This window comes from Salmo salar, chromosome 25 (assembly GCF_965601325.2).
Source record: "Salmo salar chromosome 25, fSalSal1, whole genome shotgun sequence".
NCBI lineage: Eukaryota > Metazoa > Chordata > Actinopteri > Salmoniformes > Salmonidae > Salmo > Salmo salar.
This window is the reverse complement of record NC_138315.1, coordinates 29,861,882-29,871,387: the sequence shown is the minus strand read 5'-3', so window position 1 is coordinate 29,871,387 and position 9,506 is coordinate 29,861,882.

Below are 9,506 nucleotides of genomic sequence, written 5' to 3'. Positions count from 1 at the left end.
CATAATCAAGAACAAATAAAAAGGTTGACTGAATAATCTGCTTCCTACTGCTTAGAGAAAGGCACAATCTGTTTCTGTAGAAATAGCTAATTTAACAGAGCTCTTTAACCAGCTCCTCTATATGTTTTTTAAATGTCAAATCCATATCAATCAAAATGCCTAAGTTTTATATGTGGGAACACGTTCGATTGGAGAACCATCTAATGAGTGAACATGTAGTTCATCTGAAACATTCTTACGAGAGTTTGAAAATAACATGCATTTCATTTTGCCTATATTAAGCACAAGTTTTAAAATCAGCAAGGGATTCCTGCATGGCTATAAAATCTGACTAGTTTTTACACAGCCAGATCAACAGTCGGGGCAATAGCATCCCTAATACTATCATTCGCATATAGATGAAGTTTACAGTTAACAGATTGACCAGTGGTGTTTATATAAATAGTGAAGAGTACTGGTCCCAAAATCGACCCCTGTGGTACACCTTTATGTACTTCAAGACATTCAGACTTAACCCCATCAATCACGATGGCCTGAGTTCTGTCACTAAAATAATCATGAAACCATGAACAGGTGTCAGAGCTCAGGCCTATCGAGGACAACAAATTCAATAAAATAGCATGATCAACAGTTTCAAAAGCTTTTGACAGGTCCACAAACAAAGCAGCACATTTCATTTTAGTTTCTAAAGCATTGACAAGATCGTTAACAACTATAGTGGTTGCTGTAATAGTGCAATGCCCAGGCCTAAACCCTGATTGGTTTACATTCAAAATACATTTCTCTGATTAAAAAAGAGCAAAGTTGTACATTTACTAATGATTCAAAAATCCTTGCTTGACAAGGGAGCCTTGAAAAAAGTCGCCAATTATTAAGATCACTACTATCCTCGCCCTTATGGAGTGACCGCTCATTAGCTGATTTCCATACTTTTTGAATATTTCCTGATAATGTTAAATACAAACTGTGGGTTATTGAGCCAACAATGATGGGCACTGCACACTTAAGCAGACCGGGATCAAATTGGTTGGCCCCTGTGGATTTCTTGTTGTCTATTGCTAACAAAGCATCCAGGACTTATTTTTCTGTAAATAGCCTAAAAGAAAAGCTTTGACTATAATTTCTGATAATTCAGCAAGTTTCCCCTATCAGCATCCAGCCCAATATCATTGTGAATAGGCTTAGAAGTTATTTAAAAAAGATAGCCCATTGAAATAAAATGGTGATTAAATGCATCAATGATGGCATTTTTTTTCTCATAATGAGGCCAGTGTCTGAATTAATTTGGTGTGGCAGAGAGGAGGAAGTAGAACCCTTCAGGGATTTGTGAAACATCTGCTTCCAACTCACACCCTCGAACACGTAGATCCCCTGAAAGCAGCTCACGTTCCAGCCCACACTCTCAAACACCTAGATCCCCTGAACGCAGCTCACTCTCCAGATCCCTATCACCTGAATTCTAATCACCTGTTCACACACCTGTATGTCATTATCACACACTATTTAGTTCAGTTCTTTGCACCCCATCACTGTGAGGTATTGTTTGTTTTGTGACACACGTCTTGCTGAGTGCTGTGGTTCCTGTAATTTACTCCTCCCGTGTATGATAGATTTTGCCTGCCTCACTAATGACATCTTTTGCCTATTCCCTGCCTGTATATTTCCTGTTGTCTACCTATTGCCTGATCTCCCGGCCTACATTACTAGCCTTTTCCCTGCCGGTACTGTTGCCTTTTTGGACCCCCTGTGTATGACCTTCTGCCTGCCCCTGGACCCAGCTACCTGCCTCCCCCTGTGGTCCTTTACAATAAACACCTGCTGCGCCCTGTGCTTGAAACCAGCTCTCTGTCTCCCATGGTGTTCATTACAATTTGATAGTTTTCAAAAATATTGCCAGGTTCGCAGAGCGGTTATATAGTAATCAGATTTAGCCTTTCTGATTTGTCTTACACAGTGACTCTTCAGTTGCTTAAAAGCTTGCCAGTCTGGGACTAAGCCTGTGTTTCTGGACTTGACCCAAGCATCATCTCTTTGATGAGTGACTTCTGACAATTCTGGAGTGTACCAGGCATTTGATCTACCTTTTAACCCTTATTTTGTTTTAAGGAAGCATGATTATCCACAATAGTATTGAAGACATCTGCAAAAAGGCTCAAAGCTAAATCAGGTTCAGGGATAGCGGAAATGCAATCAATGTCACTAAAATAAAGATAATGTAAAAAAGCCTGTCCACGTAAGCGTTTAAAGTTCCTCTAGGTGATTACACGAGGCTTTGATTTTTGTATTCTCACATCTCCAACACAAACAACTGGGAAATGGTCTTTAATGTCTTGGGCAAAGACATCAGTAGAACTCTGATGTATTCATTAAAATAAGATCAGAGTTGACTTTGAAGGATCTCAAGGGTTGGGCCGCGTAGGCTTAGTCACCAGCTGGGTTCGATTTAGATCATCACACATGTCTTTAAGATTGTCTGAAGCCTGCATTTCTCAATCAGAATTTAGGTCACCCAGAATAATGTCTTCTGATTTAATAAAAGAAGACAAAGTAGTTAACTCCCTGAGTGCACAAAGGTAAGCCGAGGGACGACGGTAGACCCCTACCAGCTTCATGCGTCTCACCCGACAGCATGCGTAGTCGCAGTAGTCATAAGCTATTACTGTAAAGAAATACAGTATGTTAGAGTAATTTTTGCAAGAGGCTTCCAATTACAGTTATTAACAGTATGTTTCTGCATTTTACCCATAATGCACTTCAATCTGTAGCATTAATTCTGTAAAACACAGAAGTTTTTTTTACCATGCATTCTACAGTGTTTTACTGTTGAAATTACAGAAAAGTCTTAGTGTATTCTGAAAATATGGTTTACCAAGCCACCAATTAGATATGTTGGGAGTACTGTAAGAGTGTTAAGCAGCTGCACAGTTCAGAGTCAGACATTATCTGACAACTGTTTTCTCATTAAAGTCAGGCAGACAGTCATGCACTGATACCTCAGCACTCAGCCTGTCAAGAAAACAAACACTGAGGGAGAGAAGAGTGAATCTGGGGTGGTGGGAAGAGCACTTATTTCTTGTGTATGTGTGTGTTTCCATGCTCTGTGTGAAAATCCTTGGTGAAAGTGTGGCAAATCTTTGCTTCAGAGCCATCCTCCCATTGACTCTCTCCACAGCTCCTCAGCTCACATCCCAGACTAGTCTTCCCTTTGAGAGGAGAGCTCTGGGGAAGGTGAGACTCTGGGGAACCAGGCTTCCATCCCAACTGAATAGGACAGATTGGCACCATGTTGTTTTGACAAACTGTGACTTGACTTCATCTCCTCCCTGCCTCTGGTGATGAGAACAGTTCATCTGTAGTCTTTTCTGTTGTAACTGAGGCTGAGGAAGCAGGATAGAGGGAGGGAAAAAGGAAGAGAGTGAGGGAGGGGAATCTGAAACAGACTTTGTACTATTCATCCATCATAGATTCAGGCAATGGCAGGAATATTTTAATAGTAAAGACTAAAGAGTTCAGAAGAGCAAGCCTCAAACCTAGAGGCAGTGAGGATATTGAGTTTTGAAAAGTCAGTGTCTCAGTCAAACCCTGTTGTCTCTCAAAGAGAGAGAGACAGACAGAGAGAAATAGAGAGAGATACAACCATGACTAAACAGCATGATTAGGGAGCCGTTGTTGATCAATGCCATGAAGGGTCAGCAGGGTCTTTGATACACCCGAAAGAGAGAGAGATGTTTCCTGCCTCGTTTGTGTATAGCTTTGATCCTGCAATTAATGATATTACCCAAAAACCTCCTCTGCACCTCTATGGTCTCACTATTAAGTTACTGTTGAAATGTTTTGGTCTAAATGACTCCCAGGGTCCCGTGGCAGAGAGCAACGTGGTGTGAATACTGATCTCTTCCAGGGCCCTTTCCCCCTAAAGCAGCATTCTGCAGTTGCGACATCCATTTTTGGATGTACTTAAATTACTGATATATACCCATTGATTCTTGAAGAATATAACTTAGAGAAATGCCAATAAACTTAGTTCAACTGTCATATCCCACCATAACCCAAAATATAAGCTTGTTTTACTCCAATGTTTGTAAACCAAAGTAGTATAGCCTCGAAACATGGTTTAAAAAACATTTAGTATATATTGGATGGTCAGTTTTTGCATCTATAGCTCTGTCTGTGAATTTGAGAGCGGTTACATTTCTCCAGGCCCATCCCTCAGCTTTTTTACCAAAACAGTGGCGGGTAGGCGGGGTTTGCTTTGTTCTTGTTTCAATAGAGGATTGGCCCTTTCCAATCAAATTGTATTTGTCACATGCCAAATACAACAGGTGTAGACCTTAACGTGAAATGCTTACTTACATGCCCAACAATGCAGTTCAAGAAATAGAGTTAAGAAAATATTTACTAAATAAACTAGAGTGAAAAAATAAATAAAAATAACACAAGAAAAAAAGTAACAAGAAAATTACTGAACAATAATGAGGCTATATACAGGGGGTACCGGTACCGAGTCAATATGTGGGGCTATAGGTTAGTCGAGGTAATTTGTAAAGTGACTATGCATAGATGATAAACAGCGAGTAGCAGCAGTGTAAAAACAAATAGTCTGGGTGGCCATTTGATTCGTTGTTCAGCAGTCTTCTGGCTTGGGGGTAGAAGCTGTTAAGGAGCCTTTTGGTCTTAGACTTGGCGCTCCGGTACCGCTTGCCCGTGCGGTAGCAGAGAGAACAGTCTATGACTTGGGTGACTGGATTCTTTGACAATTTGTTGGGTCTTCCTTTGACACCGCCTAGTATATAGGTCCTGGATGTCAGGAAGCTTGGCCCCAGTGATGTACTGGGCCGTACGCACTACCCTCTGTAGCACCTTACAGTCAGATGTTGAGCAGTTGCCATACCAGGCGGTGATGTAACCGGTCAGGATGCTCTCGATGGTGAAGCTGTAGAATTTGAGGATCTGGGGACCCATGCCAAATCTTTTCAGTCTCCTGAGGGGGTAAAGATGTTGTCGTGCTCTCTTCACAACTGTCTTGGTGTGTTTGGACCATGATAGTTTGTTGGTGATGTTTTTGCTGCTGACTGCGGTGTTACTGGGGGACTGGGAGGATAAGTTCATTAGAGTTCACTGCACCTCAGCCCAAATAAATGCTTCATAGAGTTCAAGTAACAGACACATTTCGATATCAACTGTTCAGAGGAGACTGCGTGAATCAGGCCTTCATGGTTGAATTGCTGCAAAAAAACACTACTAAAGGACACCAATAAGAGAACATACTTGCTTGGGACAAGAAATACGAGCAATGGACATTAGAACCATGAAAATCTGTCCTTTGGTCTGATGAGTCCAAAATTGAGATGTTTGGTTCCAACCGCAGTGTCTTTGTGAGACGCAGAGTAGGTGAACAGATGATCTCCGCATGTGTGGTTCCCATCGTGAAGCATGGAGGAGGAGGTGTGATGGTGTGGGGGTGCTTTGCTGGTGACACTGTGATTTATTTAGAAAAAGGAACACTTAACCAGCATTGCTACCACAGCACTCTGCAGCGATACGCCATCCCATCTGGTTTGCGCTATCATTTGTTTTTCAACAGGACAATGACCCAACACACCTCCAGGCTGTGTACGGGATATTTGACCAAGAAAGAGAGTGATGGAGTGCTGCATCAGATGACCTGGCCTCTACAATCACCTGACCCCAACCCAATTGAGATGGTTTGGGATGAGTTGAACCGCAGAGTGAAGGAATAGCAGCCAACAAGTGCTCAGCATATGTGGAAACTCCTTCAAGACTGTTGGCAAAACATTCCTCATGAAGCTGGTGTGCAATGCTGTCATCATGGCAAAGGGTGGCTACTTTGAAGAATCTAAAATCTAAAATATATTTAGATTTAACACTTTTTTTTTGCTTACTACATGATTCCATATATGTTATTTCATAGTTTTGATGTCTTCACTATTATTCTACAATGTAGAAAATAGTAAAATGTTTAGAAAAACCCTTGAATGAGTAGGTGTGTCCAAACTTTTGGCTGGTACTGTACGTAATAAAAACAGAGCATTACTATAATACTGTCATAGGAGGTTGGTGGCACCTTAATTGGGGAGGACAGGCTCATAGTAATGGCTGGAAAGGAATAAATGGAATGGAAACCATGTGTTTGATAGCATTTCATTTAATCCATTCCAGACATTATTTTGAGCTGTCCTCCCCTCAGCAGGTTTCGGAACGATCCACCGTTTTAGCAATGTTTCACTGTGTGTTTGTGTGTATTTAATGATATGTGAGTTTATCTGACTTGAGTTCTGCTTTTCTTCTATCAATCCTTCACAAATAGAATGTCAGAGTTTCTATGACAACTGTTCTTATTCCTTCCTGCAGAATGAGAGAAGGAATGTACTGTAATGGCATCACACCTATCGCACCCTGAAATGGTTTCTCACAGCTGACTGTAGAAATACACAACATAGAACAGATGTAGGCTCAGTACATGGTCAGACAGTAGACTGCAGAGACTGGATAATTATGTGTGAAGTAATTATTATCTTTCCGGTGTTTTTCATATTGAATGTATTATAGTGTACTGTTTTTTGTGTATTTGTATGCTGGCTTCACAAAATGAATTTCCATGTAAACGGACAATAAGGTACATCGTATCGGACAAGGTAATCAGCATGATGAGTTTCTTCACGGTCATGGGAAGCTGCTGAATGCACTTAGTTTCACTTTTTTTGATAAACAAAAAAGAAGAGGCAGCTATAGTGTGATGGCCACGTAACACAGCTAAATATCCCTATCCTCTTCACTTTCATTTGCACCAAACATTTAATGTCCGATGAAATAATGACCATAATTAGAAACATAGTCTTCATTTCAAATATCAAATAGACACCTTTATTGAATATTGATTTGTATATTGATGTTTATACAGGGCTCATCTGTAAAAAGACCTTGGTCTCAGCATGACTAATCATGTTAATGATCATATTAATGCTTAAAATCATGTTTATCCAACAGAAAATTGGAATAGATGCTTGATCATTTATATGTATCTTTAAAGCCTACCTGCCATTCCCTTTTATATTCTGTGTGCTTACCTTATGGCCTGAGTTAACCTGTGGAGTGGTGCCTGTTCTACTATGTAGACCTCAGTTAAATATGTATCTATGTTTGAGGTGGTAGAACAGTTTAACTTGTATTCATTTACAGACCTTTAAGTTCTCTTTATGCACTATGGTTTTGATTTCTCTTACTTTGTAATCAACGTCAAGTTTCAGAAAATAAAACCCCTAATATTTGCATCCGACTCAATTGTCTCTTGTTGCCTGTTGGTTGTCCCTTACATAAGATTTCATCCTCAGACAGACAGACAGACAGACAGACAGACAGACAGACAGACAGACAGACAGACAGACAGATGCTTTATGTCTACTCCAGTTTTTAGTGGTTGGATGGACAGATGGAGGTTGCAGGGAGAGGGAGGGGAAACATTTTTGAAAGATTGATGCACTAGTGCATTCTCCAAGCCTTGGCTGAAACAGGTCTGTTTAAATCCCAGTTCAATCTGCAGTCTGTTAAAATAGTCCCCCTCAGCTTTGCATCTCCATAGGGACATGTCAGTGACTCTACCAGTCCTAGTGCTTCAATCCACAGATTGACGTTTAAATGGGTGCATTCCAATTACACAGCACCAGGTATCGGTCCCTATAATTTCCTGCTTTGTAAACCTCATGCACAAACATGTATCGCTCTCTGACTGAGCAGTGCTCCACTGATTGCTGTAAGGGAAAGACTTTATTGCAGCAGGAGGCGCAGGTTCTTCCTTTGCTGCTGCTGGAAGATTGCCTCACTGAAGACTGTCAATCAACACACACAGACACACACACACACTGACAGACTGAAGCTGACAGGTTTAAATGAACCACTCTGGTGAGAAACACTTCATACGTAAATACAGTGCATTACTAGATTACAGTGCATGTTGTTCCTTGACTTTAAATGAGTAGAAGTATTCTATATATTGAGTCAACTCTAGAGGAACAAATTCACAGACAGCTGATATGCTGACAGACAGGAGAGAGATCTATGCAGCTGTTTGTGTGCGTGCATGTGCATGCATTTAATGATGTGTGAGTTTATCTGACTTGAGTTGTGCTTTTCTTCAGTCCGTCCTTCACAAAAAGAAAGTCAGAGTTGCTATGACAACTGTTCTATGACAACTTCTCACAGCTGACTGTAGAAATATACATTACATTACATTACATTTAAGTCATTTAGCAGACGCTCTTATCCAGAGCGACTTACAAAATGGTGCATTCACCTTATGATATCCAGTGGAACAACCACTTTACAATAGTGCATCTAAATCTTTTAAGGGGGGGGGGGGGGGGTTAGAAGGATTACTTTATCCTATCCTAGGTATTCCTTAAAGAGGTGGGGTTTCAGGTGTCTCCGGAAGGTGGTGATTGACTCCGCTGTCCTGGCGTCGTGAGGGAGCTTGTTCCACCATTGGGGTGCCAGAGCAGCGAACAGTTTTGACTGGGCTGAGCGGGAACTGTGCTTCCTCAGAGGTAGGGGGGCCAGCAGGCCAGTGGTGGATGAACGCAGTGCCCTTGTTTGGGTGTAGGGCCTGATCAGAGCCTGAAGGTATGGAGGTGCCGTTCCCTTCACAGCTCCGTAGGCAATCACCATGGTCTTGTAGCGGATGCGAGCTTCAACTGGAAGCCAGTGGAGAGAGCGGAGGAGCGGGGTGACGTGAGAGAACTTGGGAAGGTTGAACACCAGACGGGCTGCGGCGTTCTGGATGAGTTGTAGGGGTTTAATGGCACAGGCAGGGAGCCCAGCCAACAGCGAGTTGCAGTAATCCAGACGGGAGATGACAAGTGCCTGGATTAGGACCTGCGCCGCTTCCTGTGTGAGGCAGGGTCGTACTCTGCGAATGTTGTAGAGCATGAACCTACAGGATCGGGTCACCGCCTTGATGTTAGTGGAGAACGACAGGGTGTTGTCCAGGATCACGCCAAGGTTCTTAGCACTCTGGGAGGAGGACACAAGGGAGTTGTCAACCGTGATGGCGAGATCATGGAACGGGCAGTCCTTCCCCGGGAGGAAGAGCAGCTCCGTCTTGCCGAGGTTCAGCTTGAGCTGGTGATCCGTCATCCACACTGATATGTCTGACAGACATGCAGAGATGCGATTCGCCGCCTGGTTATCAGAAGGGGGAAAGGAGAAGATTAATTGTGTGTCGTCTGCATAGCAATGATAGGAGAGACCATGTGAGGATATGACAGAGCCAAGTGACTTGGTGTATAGCGAGAATAGGAGAGGGCCTAGAACAGAGCCCTGGGGGACACCAGTGGTGAGAGCGCATGGTGCGGAGACAGATTCTCGCCACGCCACCTGGTAGGAGCGACCTGTCAGGTAGGACGCAATCCAAGCGTGGGCCGCGCCGGAGATGCCCAACTCGGAGAGGGTGGAGAGGAGGATCTGATGGTTCACAGTATCAAAGGCAGCAG